The sequence below is a fragment of the Onychostoma macrolepis genome, chromosome 16 (assembly GCF_012432095.1).
Source record: "Onychostoma macrolepis isolate SWU-2019 chromosome 16, ASM1243209v1, whole genome shotgun sequence".
Lineage (NCBI taxonomy): Eukaryota > Metazoa > Chordata > Actinopteri > Cypriniformes > Cyprinidae > Onychostoma > Onychostoma macrolepis.
Window position 1 is genome coordinate 31,465,309 of NC_081170.1, and position 13,044 is coordinate 31,478,352.

General features: G+C 44.6%; 1 long non-coding RNA gene across 1 annotated transcript; it reads right to left on the reverse strand.

Annotated features, from left to right (window-relative positions):
- Positions 1–204: 204 nt before the first annotated feature.
- Positions 205–2,969, reverse strand: LOC131521999 (uncharacterized). The gene is made up of 3 exons (XR_009266422.1): positions 1,345–2,969; positions 991–1,065; positions 205–278 (listed from the first exon to the last, which is right to left on the reverse strand). It is a non-coding gene; the product is annotated as an uncharacterized LOC131521999 (long non-coding RNA).
- Positions 2,970–13,044: the final 10,075 nt, after the last annotated feature.

Below are 13,044 nucleotides of genomic sequence, written 5' to 3' on the forward strand. Positions count from 1 at the left end.
CATTCAAAATTGGTTTGGAACAACATGAGGGTAAGTAAACCATGACAGAATTTAATTTTTTTTTTGTGCACTATCCATTTAAGACAACTCAAATGTTCAACTATTCAGTCATTTCTGCTGATCTCAGCTAAAAGGTTCAAATGTTGCCAAGTAAATATAAAGTTGTCCTGTGTCCTACCTTGTGTGTCTTGGGAAAAAAAAAAAAAAAAAAATCTTCTTTTCAGATAGTAGTAGATCTGCCAAGATCCTAGCTTGAATGACTGATGTAATTATTGTTCCTGAAGACAAAACACAAAGTTACGGAAATTTAACTCACAATTAAGCAACATTTATGGACAGCTTATTTTTATGAATCATAATAAGACAACTTTCAACCACTACAAACTTAGCAATGGCAATTACCTGACATCTTTATGAAAAACCAAAGAAACTTTAGGATAAGTGCAAGTAGAAATATAAAATATCATTTTTCCATCTATATTAGAGAAGATTAATAATTATATAGCTATAATCAGAACTTAAAAAGACTTCACTGGTATTCTTCTGAACCAACACAAAATGCAAAAAGACTTTGACAGAATGATCAACAAACTGAAATTTAAGATGTTATTCACTCTGCCAATTCAGTCTGAATCAAAATGGTGGCACACACTACATTATATCAAACATGACTGGTTTTTAGATGTCATAACGTCATTCTTGTGGAACGTTGAGGTTTGTGATTTTTCATCTGCGCTGTGTATTCATGATTTGATCAATGTTTAGGTTTAAATTTCAATCTAATATTCACAAAAAAGTATAGTTTGCTTCAGAAGACTTAACATTTGTGCTGCTGGTCATTTCTGGTCATCATTACATTTGCATTAATAGCAATTCATCAAAAAATAAAAACTGAAAAACAATGTATTTAAATAACTGTTTATGACGTGACAAATTATATCTTGTACAACACTGAAGCCCATCAATTTGTTTAATGTGAATTCTACTTACTTCATTTCAGGCTCATATTAGTACTGCAGCCTTCCTGTTGCCAATGACATCACACCACCCCTCGCTGCCTTTGCTCTGAAAATATTGATTTCAAAAGCACGACAGAATTTTGTTAGTATGAATTTTAAATAAGACAGTGAGGAGCAAATAACAGTGTAAAATATTAACTAAAGTTAACAAAACAGCCATTATAAACGGTCCTCAGCCCCTTTGTTCACCGGGGCTTCGGCGGATTTAGTAAACTTGATCAGCATCATATGGATATTCTAGATGAAACTGACAAAGCGGATAATAAATAACGATTAACAACAAGTTTAAACGTATAGTAATACAGGGAATGTGTGTTTGCTTTACCTTCCTTCAGATCTGTGGCGCGAGTGACGGTTAGAGATGAGGAAGATGGTCTGTCGGCCGTCTCTCTAGTTTAAAAATATAATTTGTAGGTTTCTGTCCGGCTGTGAGAAACCACAAAAAAAATCTCTCTTAATTTACCACCACTTACAAACTGTTGTGTATAACACTGCATATTTAACACTTGCCGTTGATAACTTTGGTCAAACTGATCTCACAGAATTCCGTGTAATGTTCACAGACTTAATTAACCCCGAATCTGTGGTGGCATCACGGAATCGCCGAAAATTCCGTGCTGGGCTCACAGAAGGCATCAGCCGTGGTCCATGCACGGATTCACTGGTTCAACACCAGCGCTGCATCGGACCACGTAAAAAGAGTGACTCCGATGCAGTTATACTTTCTAGGGTTGTTCCGATTTCGATACTAGTATCGGAAATTTCACCGATACCACAAAACATTCTGGCATCGGTATCGGCGAGTACTTGAACCCATGTACCGATCCGATACCATTTTCTTAAACAAGACCTATAGTTATGCGCGCTAGCTTTGCTTAACGCTGCAAATCGGAAATCAATTCTTCTTCGCTGCTCAGAATGCAAACACAGGAAGCTGTGCTGTGTTGCCACAAGCAACCACTATTTAGAGCAGCGAAGAAGTACAAACGTGCAAGCACATTGCCAGTAAATCACTTGCATATGCGACTAAATCTTCACCCTGGGCGACTATGTGATGTCTAATATTAGCCACTGGCTGATAAATAATCAGATTTTATAGTATGTGAGTTGGAGGCTATGTATAAGTTTAGCGCAGATATATTGTCACTCGCCGAACACTCTGACTGAGCGCTTCAGAGTTTCTATTCAAGCGATCTATTTTTCAGATCATCTGAATGAATGCGCAGCGCACCTGTATTTGACGCACCGTAAGCTCTAGTGTGAAGCGCACGACTCGCCGTCGCTTTGCTTTTTTTCTCACATGCAGCGAGAGAGAGAGAGTCTTTTACATGTAGAGCGTCAATTCTGCTTGGTATGTAAACGATATTCTTTTTTGTATTTTTCTGTCAAAGTGGAGTTCCTTTGGAATTCTAACTGCCGGGTTCTCCGGTAGTAGGCGGAGCTAATGAGCAAACGCCAATCTCATTGGCTGGCGCTCACCTATTATCGTCCCTGTTTTGATTTCAGCCAATCAGTTTGAGCAAACGCAGACAACGTGATTAATATTCATGAACCCAGCAGCTCATTAATCCTTAGTGCGTTTATATTGTTCTTAGTAGAATTCATAGTATGATTATTATCTTATCAGTATTATTGATAGTTTTTCCCCCCATTTTTACAGAAACACTGAATGATCAAAAAAGCACCACCACCCTTTTTCCCTAAGTTCAGTTAAAATGACTAATATGCATTCATACATGGTTACCAAGTTTTAATTCTAATTGCTAAAGTTCTATCATTAAATAATACTTGATTATCATAATATATTTATAATGCTTGACTGACTGATGTTAAGAGTGTACTTTTTTCCAAACATTATATATTATATTTTTTGTTTACTCACCAGACTATCTATCTATGGTGAAGCGCACCGTAAAATAATTGTATGTATCAATTCATACAGGGCTAGTAAGTATAGCTGTATAACCAGATACAGTATCGGATCAGTACTCAGTATCAGCCGATACCCTGAGCCTAGGTATCGGAATCGGTATCGGGAAGGGTAAAAGGGTATCGGAACATCTCTAATACTTTCACTGGAGTACCTGACCCCACCCCTACCCTAAACCTACCCAGTTCTGAACAATAATGATGACGATAAATTATCGCGTCGGCATATTGAAAGTGTTGAACCAGTGGATCCGTGCGTGGAGCATGGCTGATGCCTGTCACTGACTTACATTGGTATCACTTCTGTGAGCCCATCACGGATTTTTTTCTGTGAGCCAATCACGGAATTTTCGGCGATTCCGTGATGCCACCACAGATTCGGAGGTTAATTAAATCCGTGAACATTACACGGAATTCTGTGAGATCATGTTGACTTTGATGTAATGGCGCATTAGCTCCTTGCTTCTTTGCTAGATAGCATGACACGCATTATGATAACTGAGCTGGTTAATCTTCCGATAAATTTGACAAAACACAAAACGGTTCAAAAGTGCTTTAAACAGGAATAAAGAAGTTCGAATGCTTACCTGTTATTTCCCGTGACCACGTTGTGAGCCGTCCGGCTGTGGTCCCGTGAGTGAGCTGCAGCGGGGATGAGCGAACTTGACTGACGGAAAAATGCGTGCGGTTTTTGAAAAACACCCGGATAATATTTTGTCTCGAGTAAAATTAATTACTTTAAAAGGATTCATCTATGCTTAATATGAAATAGATTTATATATTTATTATATTATGGCTTAGTTATTTAATTAGTTATGAAACGTATTATATCGTTTAGTTTAGTAGATATAAAGCATAATAACCTATAGCCCTATGTTCTACAAACGTGACTTCTCGAAAAACAATGTTAGATATAATGAATTAAGCTCATATTTCTTTTAAATATTTTGTGGTCTGCAATTTAGATGTAATAATCATTGACTGTATGGTAATAATAGATTAAAATAATTTATAGTAACTTATTTAGCTTCCCTGTAGCTCAAATAGTAGAGCATGGCGCTAGCAACGCCAAGATCATGGGTTCGATTCCAAGGGAAAGCAAGAGCTGATAAAATGTAAAAAACTGTAACTTGAATGCAATGTAAGTCGCTTTGGATAAAAGCGTCTGCTAAATGCATAAATGTAAATTTAGATTGAGTTCTGCTTAACCTAATTAGCTTTTGAGTTCACATTACAAATATATATTGAGTTGAATTAACTTTTTAAAATTTTTGAGTTAAATGAACTTATTTCATTTAGCGAATTTCACGGTTAGGTTTTACAGTGTATACACAATATATATATATATATATTGTGACGAGCGTCCCGGTTACTCATCAGCGTCGCCCTGGAAACGGATCAGGAACACCTGCACTCCCTTATCACCGGCCGCTCGTTCCCAGCTGCGACCCATCAGCGGCCGGACTATAAAGCCACGCCGAACTAAGCCACAAGTGAGTTCAATCTCCATGAGGCAAGAGCTAACGCCTTTCTCTCATTTCTCCTTCAGACAGCAGCTTCTGACCGAGCAGCATTCCCTTGAGCATGAGACCGAGCACGATCACCCAGCCAAGGAACCGGAGGAGAGAGAGCACTGACGGCACTGAGGCACCCTCCTGTTTGTCCTCTAATAAATCCACCCTCCGGGGCATTATCTTGCACTTCCTTGTCATGTGATCCTTCACCCCGTGACTATATATATATATATATATAAAACAAAACTCCCTGCTGAAGAATTGCAATAAACATGTATTTTCATTAGTGTATTTGTGCATCTACAGCTGAATGTGTTTTAGAATCATTAGAGAACAAACCTATAGATTTGATGTTAATATTTACTTTTAATAAATGCATTACTAGAAAAAAATTGCAGTGCTTCATTTTGCAGTAAAGTTGAACTGTTTGTTTAAGATTATTTTGTGTTTGGATGGCTGTGCTAATTGTTTTGAGAACAAGTACATTGCATTGGAGAAAAGTGTCAAATCGATTGAGAAAAACTGTAAATTACCTGTAAAAGACCTGAGACTGCTAATATCGAATCCAACCCCTGTCCAAGGCTCTCGTCAAAGTTATTGCCCTGAACCAGCTCGGTTCTCGTGTCAGACCTCGTGTTTTCAGATCAAGTGGACCTGTGAAAACTTCTTCAAACTGTGCTTCTCAAACGGAAGGCTGCATCCTAGTGAGGATCATTCTTCCTAGTACAGTCCTTCTAAAACTTCAAGCGAGTCCTGCTCAGTATTAAATGCTAGAATGAGATGCTCTGGTTAGTGCACATGGCTACGTAATAAATGTTACCAACCCCCTGTCACAGCATGAAATACAATAATCTAAATAATTTATATATAAAAAAAAAAAATGACTGCCTGTGGTCTCCCAGTGGTTTATATTGTGCACAATTTAGCATTATGTGATTAATTTACAACAAAACAAAAGAAAGCATAATACCTTCATCTCCATTTATTTTTTTTTATTATTATTTTTTGTCTTGCAATACGTAATTGAACAAGTTCAGTGCCGATTCATTCAAATTTTCACACCTGATGTAGCCTTGTAGCCTGATGCAAAATGAAGGGCTTGACTAAATAGCCACACTTGTGGTTTTTGCACTTGTCTGCTTACATGATGTATTTCCTGTATTTGCCACAAGTGTTGATTTTCAGTACTTTGCATTTTAAAAATAATTTATAAATGTCAGTTCAGTAGTCCCTATAGCACAATGTTGACAATTTAGTAATCGTGGTGCTTCTAACTAAGTGATAAAAAGCAGTTGCAAATGATGTACAAAATACAAATACTCATCTTTGCACTAATAAACTGTACAACACTTTACTAACAAATTATATGTATTATCTAATTAATTTAACTTAAAATGAACTTTTTTAGTTGACATCTCATGATTTTCGAGGCATGTGAGCTCCTCAACATGATGCATGATGGGATACACTTAGCCTCGAATACCGCTTTAGACCCATGCATAGTGTGGGTTTAGTGTACGTTAAGGTCACTGACCTTTGGTATTTTTCAGACCTGGGACCGTCTTATGCACTTAATTCCTGTTGTGTGCATGCACTCTCAAGTGGCCAAGACTGCAAGTGTGGGTATTTGGACAGGCCCAAAGAATAATAAGAATTCTTCAAACTGAGATGTTCTTAGATGGGAACAAATTAGGGGTGTCCCCAACTAAGGATTTTCACAGTCGAATCTGGATTTTTGGAATCTTGCCAATAGTCGACTGATAGTCGAATCATATGTTTGGGGACGGGGTAAAATACATTGCCAAGAGGCAAGTCAGACAATGAACAGTCATAAATACTGACGTTAACACACACGGAGGAAGATAGCCAAAGAATTCACAACATTTTTTACAATAGTGCTCTCATTATAATGTCATGTATATGACAGTAATTATTAATGTTCTGCATTTCTGTTTTGAGCTACGCGCGCTGAAAATAACCAGTAGATTGAAGCAGCAGGTTTTAATCAATGGGATTTAACTCATTTATCTCATATAGAATATGCTTCGTTATTTATACAACATAAAGTGCTAAAGAGATAATCACCATTAGTAGCCTACTACAATGGAGCGCTTTGATGCAGCGTAACTCAACCAAATGCATCTTATACGAGATAAATAATATATAGGCTACATGATATATATCAACCGGCTGAAATCAATTGTACCCTACCTGATCGAAAAAATCCAGTCTTTCACTCTCTGCCTGTGTCAGTTTGAGTCTTGTGAAAGATTTAAATTTCCATGCAGATGCTTCTGTCGGTCATGGATGGAATGTGAAACTAAAATATATTGGGGTAGTTTGATTTATTCACGCACGTTAAAATATTTATTTAAAGCTTCTTTCTTTTCAGATTCTTATTTACAGCATTATCTTAATAGAGAAAACCGGTAGTTCGATGTGAAATCAGACACTGAGCACCCCCATATAGCCAAAATGGCATGATCCTAACACCCCACGAATATTCAACTGTGAGATTGGGAGTCGAATCAGGCTCCTATCGAAGCATCTAATCGTCGACTATTCGGGGTCACCCCTAGAACAAATAATGACTTTATTCAACAATTCTTCTCCTCAGAGAGATTATCACGATGCATGCTTGTGCTTTCCTCTTCATGTAAAAGATGCATGTGCATGGTGTCCTCTGCTCGTAAACAAGACAGCGCATGCATGTTCAACGTAAACAGCAGCAAGCGCATGCGTCATTTACATGCAGAGGAAAGCATGCGCATGAGTCGTGATACTCTCCACAATGGCAGCACGCCGCAGCAGACAGGATGAGGAGAAGAATTGTTGAATAAAGTCATTATTTTTGTTTTCTTTGTGCACAAAAAGTATTCTCATAGCTTTGTAAAATTATGGTTATAACACTGGCATCACATGGACTGTTTCATTGATATCCTTGCTACTTTTCTGGGCCTGGGAACATTTCAGTTGTGTAGCTGTCTATGGAGGATCAGAGAGCTCTCGGCTTTCATCAAAAACATCTTAATTTCTGTTCCAAAAGCGAATAAAGTCTTACGGGTTTGGAACCACATGAGGGTGAGTAATTAATGACAAAATTTTCATTGTTGGGTGAACTATCCCTTTAAGGACCTGGATGAGGGCGAGTCCAATCTCCACGGATCTCTCTCTCCATGCTACCAGAGCCATCGGCCCTTCTATGGCAGCTCTGGTATCTACTTTGGGGGACTTTGAGAGAGAAGACAGATCTACAGACTGTCATTCTCTCCATGAAAGAAAGAAAGAAAGAAGTCCATGGCAAAGAAGGCCTGATGCTGCGAGTGCCAGGCCTTTGAGTACACAACTCAACATACGGTGCACGACCCTCCTCAGTATCCTCAGGGGGCTGCTATGTTAACCCTGCCACCTCCGGTGCTTCAGGGCACAGTGGTCTCCAGCGAGCACGGTTCTCATTTGCCGCCCAGCAATGGTATGCACAAGAATGCTCATCTGCTCCAGCAAGGGCGCTACAGTTGTCAGGATGGTTGTTCCCTAATGGTTATCTGCTTCAGGGCACTGGACTGACTACTCTAGCCACACCAGAGGCCAGCCTCAAGAGGCCTTTTCCCTTAGTTGAATTTCTGGAAGCATGGAAACTTCTCTCAAGGACACATACTTCCAGTCATGAGTCACCGCTCTCCCCAGGGTCTGCGAGAAGGCCTCCATCTCACATAGAACATACATTTCCTGGAGATACTGGCCATGTTTCGTGCACTAAAACACTTTCTATAAGACTTTGGGGGGCCATCATGTGCTTAAGAGAAAACGCCAATGAATATTGGCTAGTGGATTTTGCATACCTGAGTCACTCTCCATGCATACGGGTATAAATAGGTGACAGGTGCATCCACTCTTCAGGTTTTATGCTGAGGAGCCAAGAACTTGTCCCTGGCCGCCAGCAATGGTTCGAGGTTGTGGCATGGGGACATAACATCTCTGTTTCCTCCATCAGGGAATGAGGGTTACGTATGTAACTGAGATGTTCCCTATCTGTTGGTCACTACGAGACTCGACATTATGGGGTCCATGGAAAGTGCCACAACCTGAACCCTGTCACAATCCTATGGCGCAGCAAATGTTGACAAGCGACCGCGTGTCAGACAACTGCTATGTAAGGTCGTAACCTTCCCACTGCCCCTGTGCAAATGGACCTTGGTACCCGCAGGGACCACTGGTGAGTACATCGCTGCTGGAGATAGCCAAGCCACTGTTTCTTTCACCACCGAAATTTCTTAACAGAAGGGATTTCGACCTTCCATGAAAGATTTGCTTCAAGTCTTTCCGATTTGTTGTTACAGCTCCGCAGTAACGGTGAAGAAGCGAGCCTTCCGGAGAAGGGTGCTACGGAGCCCACATCCTACCTGCAGGGAGGTGTCATGTGGACACACTGATATGGACTGACCCAGGCCTGGGGCAATACTACATATGAAAATATTCTCTAATGTAGGTCCTATATGAGAGTAGGGATAGAACAACTGCCAGCAGAGACTGACAGAATGATCTGTCAAAGGGAAGACACAGGTTTACCAAGAGGGAAACCTTACCGTTGAAAAATACACATATGGGATTGCCTGAAGGGAATCAAGCCATATGGACACCTAGCCTTGTACAGGGGCTGACCGGAGACCCAGGCAAGCTAACACTGATAATGGGCCTGGCGTCAGACTGCACTGCCCAGTCTGACTGCCGGGGGTGCTGGAGGATACTCAACCAGGATACGCCAACGCATAGGAGGAGGCAACATTCCGTGTGGAGTGAGCCCTCACCCCCAGGGGGCACGGCTCACCATGGAATTGGTACGTCAAGGCGATGGCATCCACTATCCAGTGGGCCAACCTCTGCCTCGAGACAGCCTTCCCTTTCTGCTGGCCTCCGCAGCAGACAAAGAGCTGCTCAGAGCCTCTGAAGCTCCGGGTGTGGTCCACGTATACAGTATAATGCTCTTAAGGGACACAGCACGCCAAGGCTGGATCTGCCTCCTCCGAGGGCAGTGCTTGCAGGTTCACCACCTGATCGCGAAGGGCGTGGTGGGAACCTTGGGCACATATTCAGGCCGGGGTCTCAGGACAACGTGAGAGTAGGCCAGCCCGAACACAAGGCACTCTTCGCTTACTGAAAATTCTTGGAGGTCCTCGACCCTTTTGATGGATGAGAGCGCGGTCAGGAGCGCTATCTTAGCAGACAGGAATTTAAGCTCAACTGAATCCAGTGGCTCAAAGGGATCCCTCTGAAGGCCAGCCCGGACAGTAGAGAGATCCCAGGAGGGCACCAGGGGTGGCCAAGGAGGATTAACCTTCTGGCACCCCTCAGGAACCTGACGATGAGATCGTGCTTTCCCAGGGACCGGCCGTCCACTGCATCATGGTGCGCTGCGATAGCAGCCACATACGCTTTGAAGGTGAGAAGGACATCAGATCGTGAACAGACTCCACTCCAAGGCAAGAGCTCGCCTCGTAGAGAGGGCTCTGGCCTAAGTAAAAGTGTCTTCCAATGCTGGTGAACAAAACACTCAAGTCTGCCGCATCTCATCCAGGAACCCTTCATGGAGGTTCCACGATCTGGACGCGGGTGCCACATGGTGCCGGGCCCCTGAGAAAGGAGGTTATTCCTCAGAAGGATGCACCAGGAGGGGCTGTCACAAGGAGCATGAGTTCCGAAAACCAGGTCCGGGTGGGCCAATACGGCGCAACCGGCAGGACCTGTTCCTCGTCCTCGCTGACCTTGTACAGTGTCTGTGCGAGAAGGCTCAATGGGGAAAGTGAAAACTTGCGTAAAGCCCAATGCCAGCTGTGCGCCTGTTCTGCCTGCCCGTTGCATGTAGCGCACCAGCCCACACTGGAGGCATCCATCGTGACAATGACATACAGAAACACTTGTTCTCAGGGCGCTCCGACTCGTAGAAATACAAGGTCCGTCCAGGGGCTGAATGAGAGGCAATGCGTTGGCGTGATAGTCAGGCAAAATGTACCGTGGTGCCATGCCTATCTCGGGACTCGGGAGTGTAACCTGTGCTGAAATGGACTCATATGAAGCAATCCGAGCGGCGAGAATGCTCATTGGTGAGACTCGCCACCACACTCACCGAGTCTAACCCCATACTGAGAAAAGAGTTTCTCTGTACGGGGGAGAGCTTGCTCTTTTCCCAGTTGACCCGAAGCCCCAACTGGCTGAGGTGCCAGAGTACCAGGTCCCTGTAATCGAACAACTGTTCTCAAGCCATGCTCGAGACAGTTGAGGATCCTGATGCCCACTTCCCGTAACGGGGCAAGGGCGCCCTCCTTGACTTTCGCAAAGACACAAGGGGACTGGAAGAGCCCGAGGGGAGGACCCTGTACTGCCATGCCCGACCCTCGAATGCAAACCAATGGTCTGTGTCGAGGGAGAATCGAGACATGAAAGTAAATGTCCTTCAGGTCGACCACTGCAAACCAATCCTGGGGTTGGATGCATCTGATGATGCGCTTATGCATCAACATCTTGAACAGAAGCTTGTGCAGGGCCCAATTCAAGACTCGCAGATCCAGGATGGGCCGGAGGCCACCGCCTTTCTTAGGTACGATGAAGTAAGGTCTGTAAGTGTCCCTGTAAGGTCCCTACTTCATCTCAGCTGGAGGGACCGGCTCGATTGCATCCTTTGCCAGGAGGACAGCATTCTCCTCATGCAAGACAGGTGCGTCTCGGACTGCCACCAAAGTCTCAAGAACGCTGCTGAACTTGGGAGGTCGCCTGGTGAACTGAATCGCATAGCCGAGTCGGATTGTGCGAATGAGCCAGCGGGACGGGTTGGGTAGCGCAAGCCACACCCCCAAACTCCGTACAAGTGGCACCAAAGGGACAATTGATGTACCCGCGGTGGCGCAGCGGAGGGGAGTCAAGCTGGATAGCACAAAAGGCACATGGTTCTGACTGATCACAGCACAACTCCCTGCGTCCCCGGAGGGACTGGCCAGAGATGCATGGAGAAGCCTTGCGTCTCCCAACCGCAGTCTCTTGGCCGCTGGCAAAAGGGGGCGTCGTGGGTGAGAGTGAGGAGGCAGTACATCGCACACTGTCAGCCCGCGAGCCTGAGAACCCAGAGGAAAAGGAAATTGCTCTTTCTTTGACAATGTGGTTATCGCTGGCCCTTGAGCCAGCAGCGGAACAGAATAAATGATTCTCCACCCGACCCTCCTCCGGGGGAAGGAGCGGCGCTGTCCTCGCCGTCTCCTGAGAAAGATCAGCTTCCCACATCTCTAGGTTGCCCATGTCAGAGCCGCTTTATCGCCTCCCTGGACGATTTTGGGGCTGGCTGGGACACAGGGGGCATCGCACTCCTGCGAGAGGCTCGACGCGCTGGCCTAGGTGACGATTCAGCATGGGGTGGAGCAGCTCTGGAGGACACAGGTGGGCATCCACGGCGACGAGCAGACTGGGGGCTAGCCTGCGGCGGAGCGGTGGCACATGGGGCATTATGCCGGGGCAAGATGTGTTGGATGGCCTCAGTCTGCTTCTGTACTGCCGAGAACTGCTGGGCACAATTCTCGACAGCGTCGCCGAACAGTCCAGCCTGGGAGATGGGAGCGTCGAGAAAGTGCACTTTTTATGGCTGAGCCATAGATGTCACTCTTGGGCCACAAGTGCGGACATCGCCTTCCCGAGGGACCATGCTGTGACTTTCGTCACCCATAGGGTGAGGTCAGTCGCCAAGCACAGCTCCTGCATCAACCACAGATTGGTACTACTCTCGAGCATTTTAGTGCCTTGGCTTGGTGTTCTCGCAAGATAGCCATGGCATGCCTTCAGCGATACCATGCTCTGAATCATATGTATAATCAGTCCAAACAATGGGCGGGTGACGTAACGACCAGGAAGCTTAAAGGCACGTGACGTGCAACCGGCGTTAGCTTTTGTCATTCAGCAAAGCTCTGTGTGTGTGTCAGTCACAATCTATGTTCTGTGAATCTTATTTACTGCTGTTTGTCAAGTTACAAGTCCAGCAACATATGAAGCTCCAGTATGTTTAAAGCCGAGGCAAAGACAAAACATAAGGGCGAAAGCAGTTCACGTTACAAATTGTGTGTTCCTTCCTGCCCACGCTACATCACGAGCGGGGATACACATAGTTTGTGCGTGGTCTGTTTGGGAGCGAAGCACGCAGAGTTTGCTCACGAGGGGGCCGACTGCCCGCATTGTAAACGGCTTCCACTGCGTACGCTTCGCTCCCCGAAGACTCTCTTTGAGGAGGGAGCCTTCATCAGTTTTGCTCGCGGTGCCGGCTCCACTTTCGCCGAGGCGAAGCGGAGGCTGTGCTCATGGGAATCACAGATGGATCAGGTGGAGGGAATGAAGACAGGTGAGCCCCTATCTTCTTCCTTTCCCATCAGATCCAGCAACCGCTCTCTGGGATGGGAAGCCCGCCCTGCGGTTTCTTCCCCTCGGACAGAGGGCTCGATGCTCTGCCTGTCTTCCACCGAGGAGGTGGACGTGGAGGACGTCGATGAGCTTTCGTAAAGCAGTTTGCACAAGCATATTGTGAACGAATATCATTATGAGCAGCATGT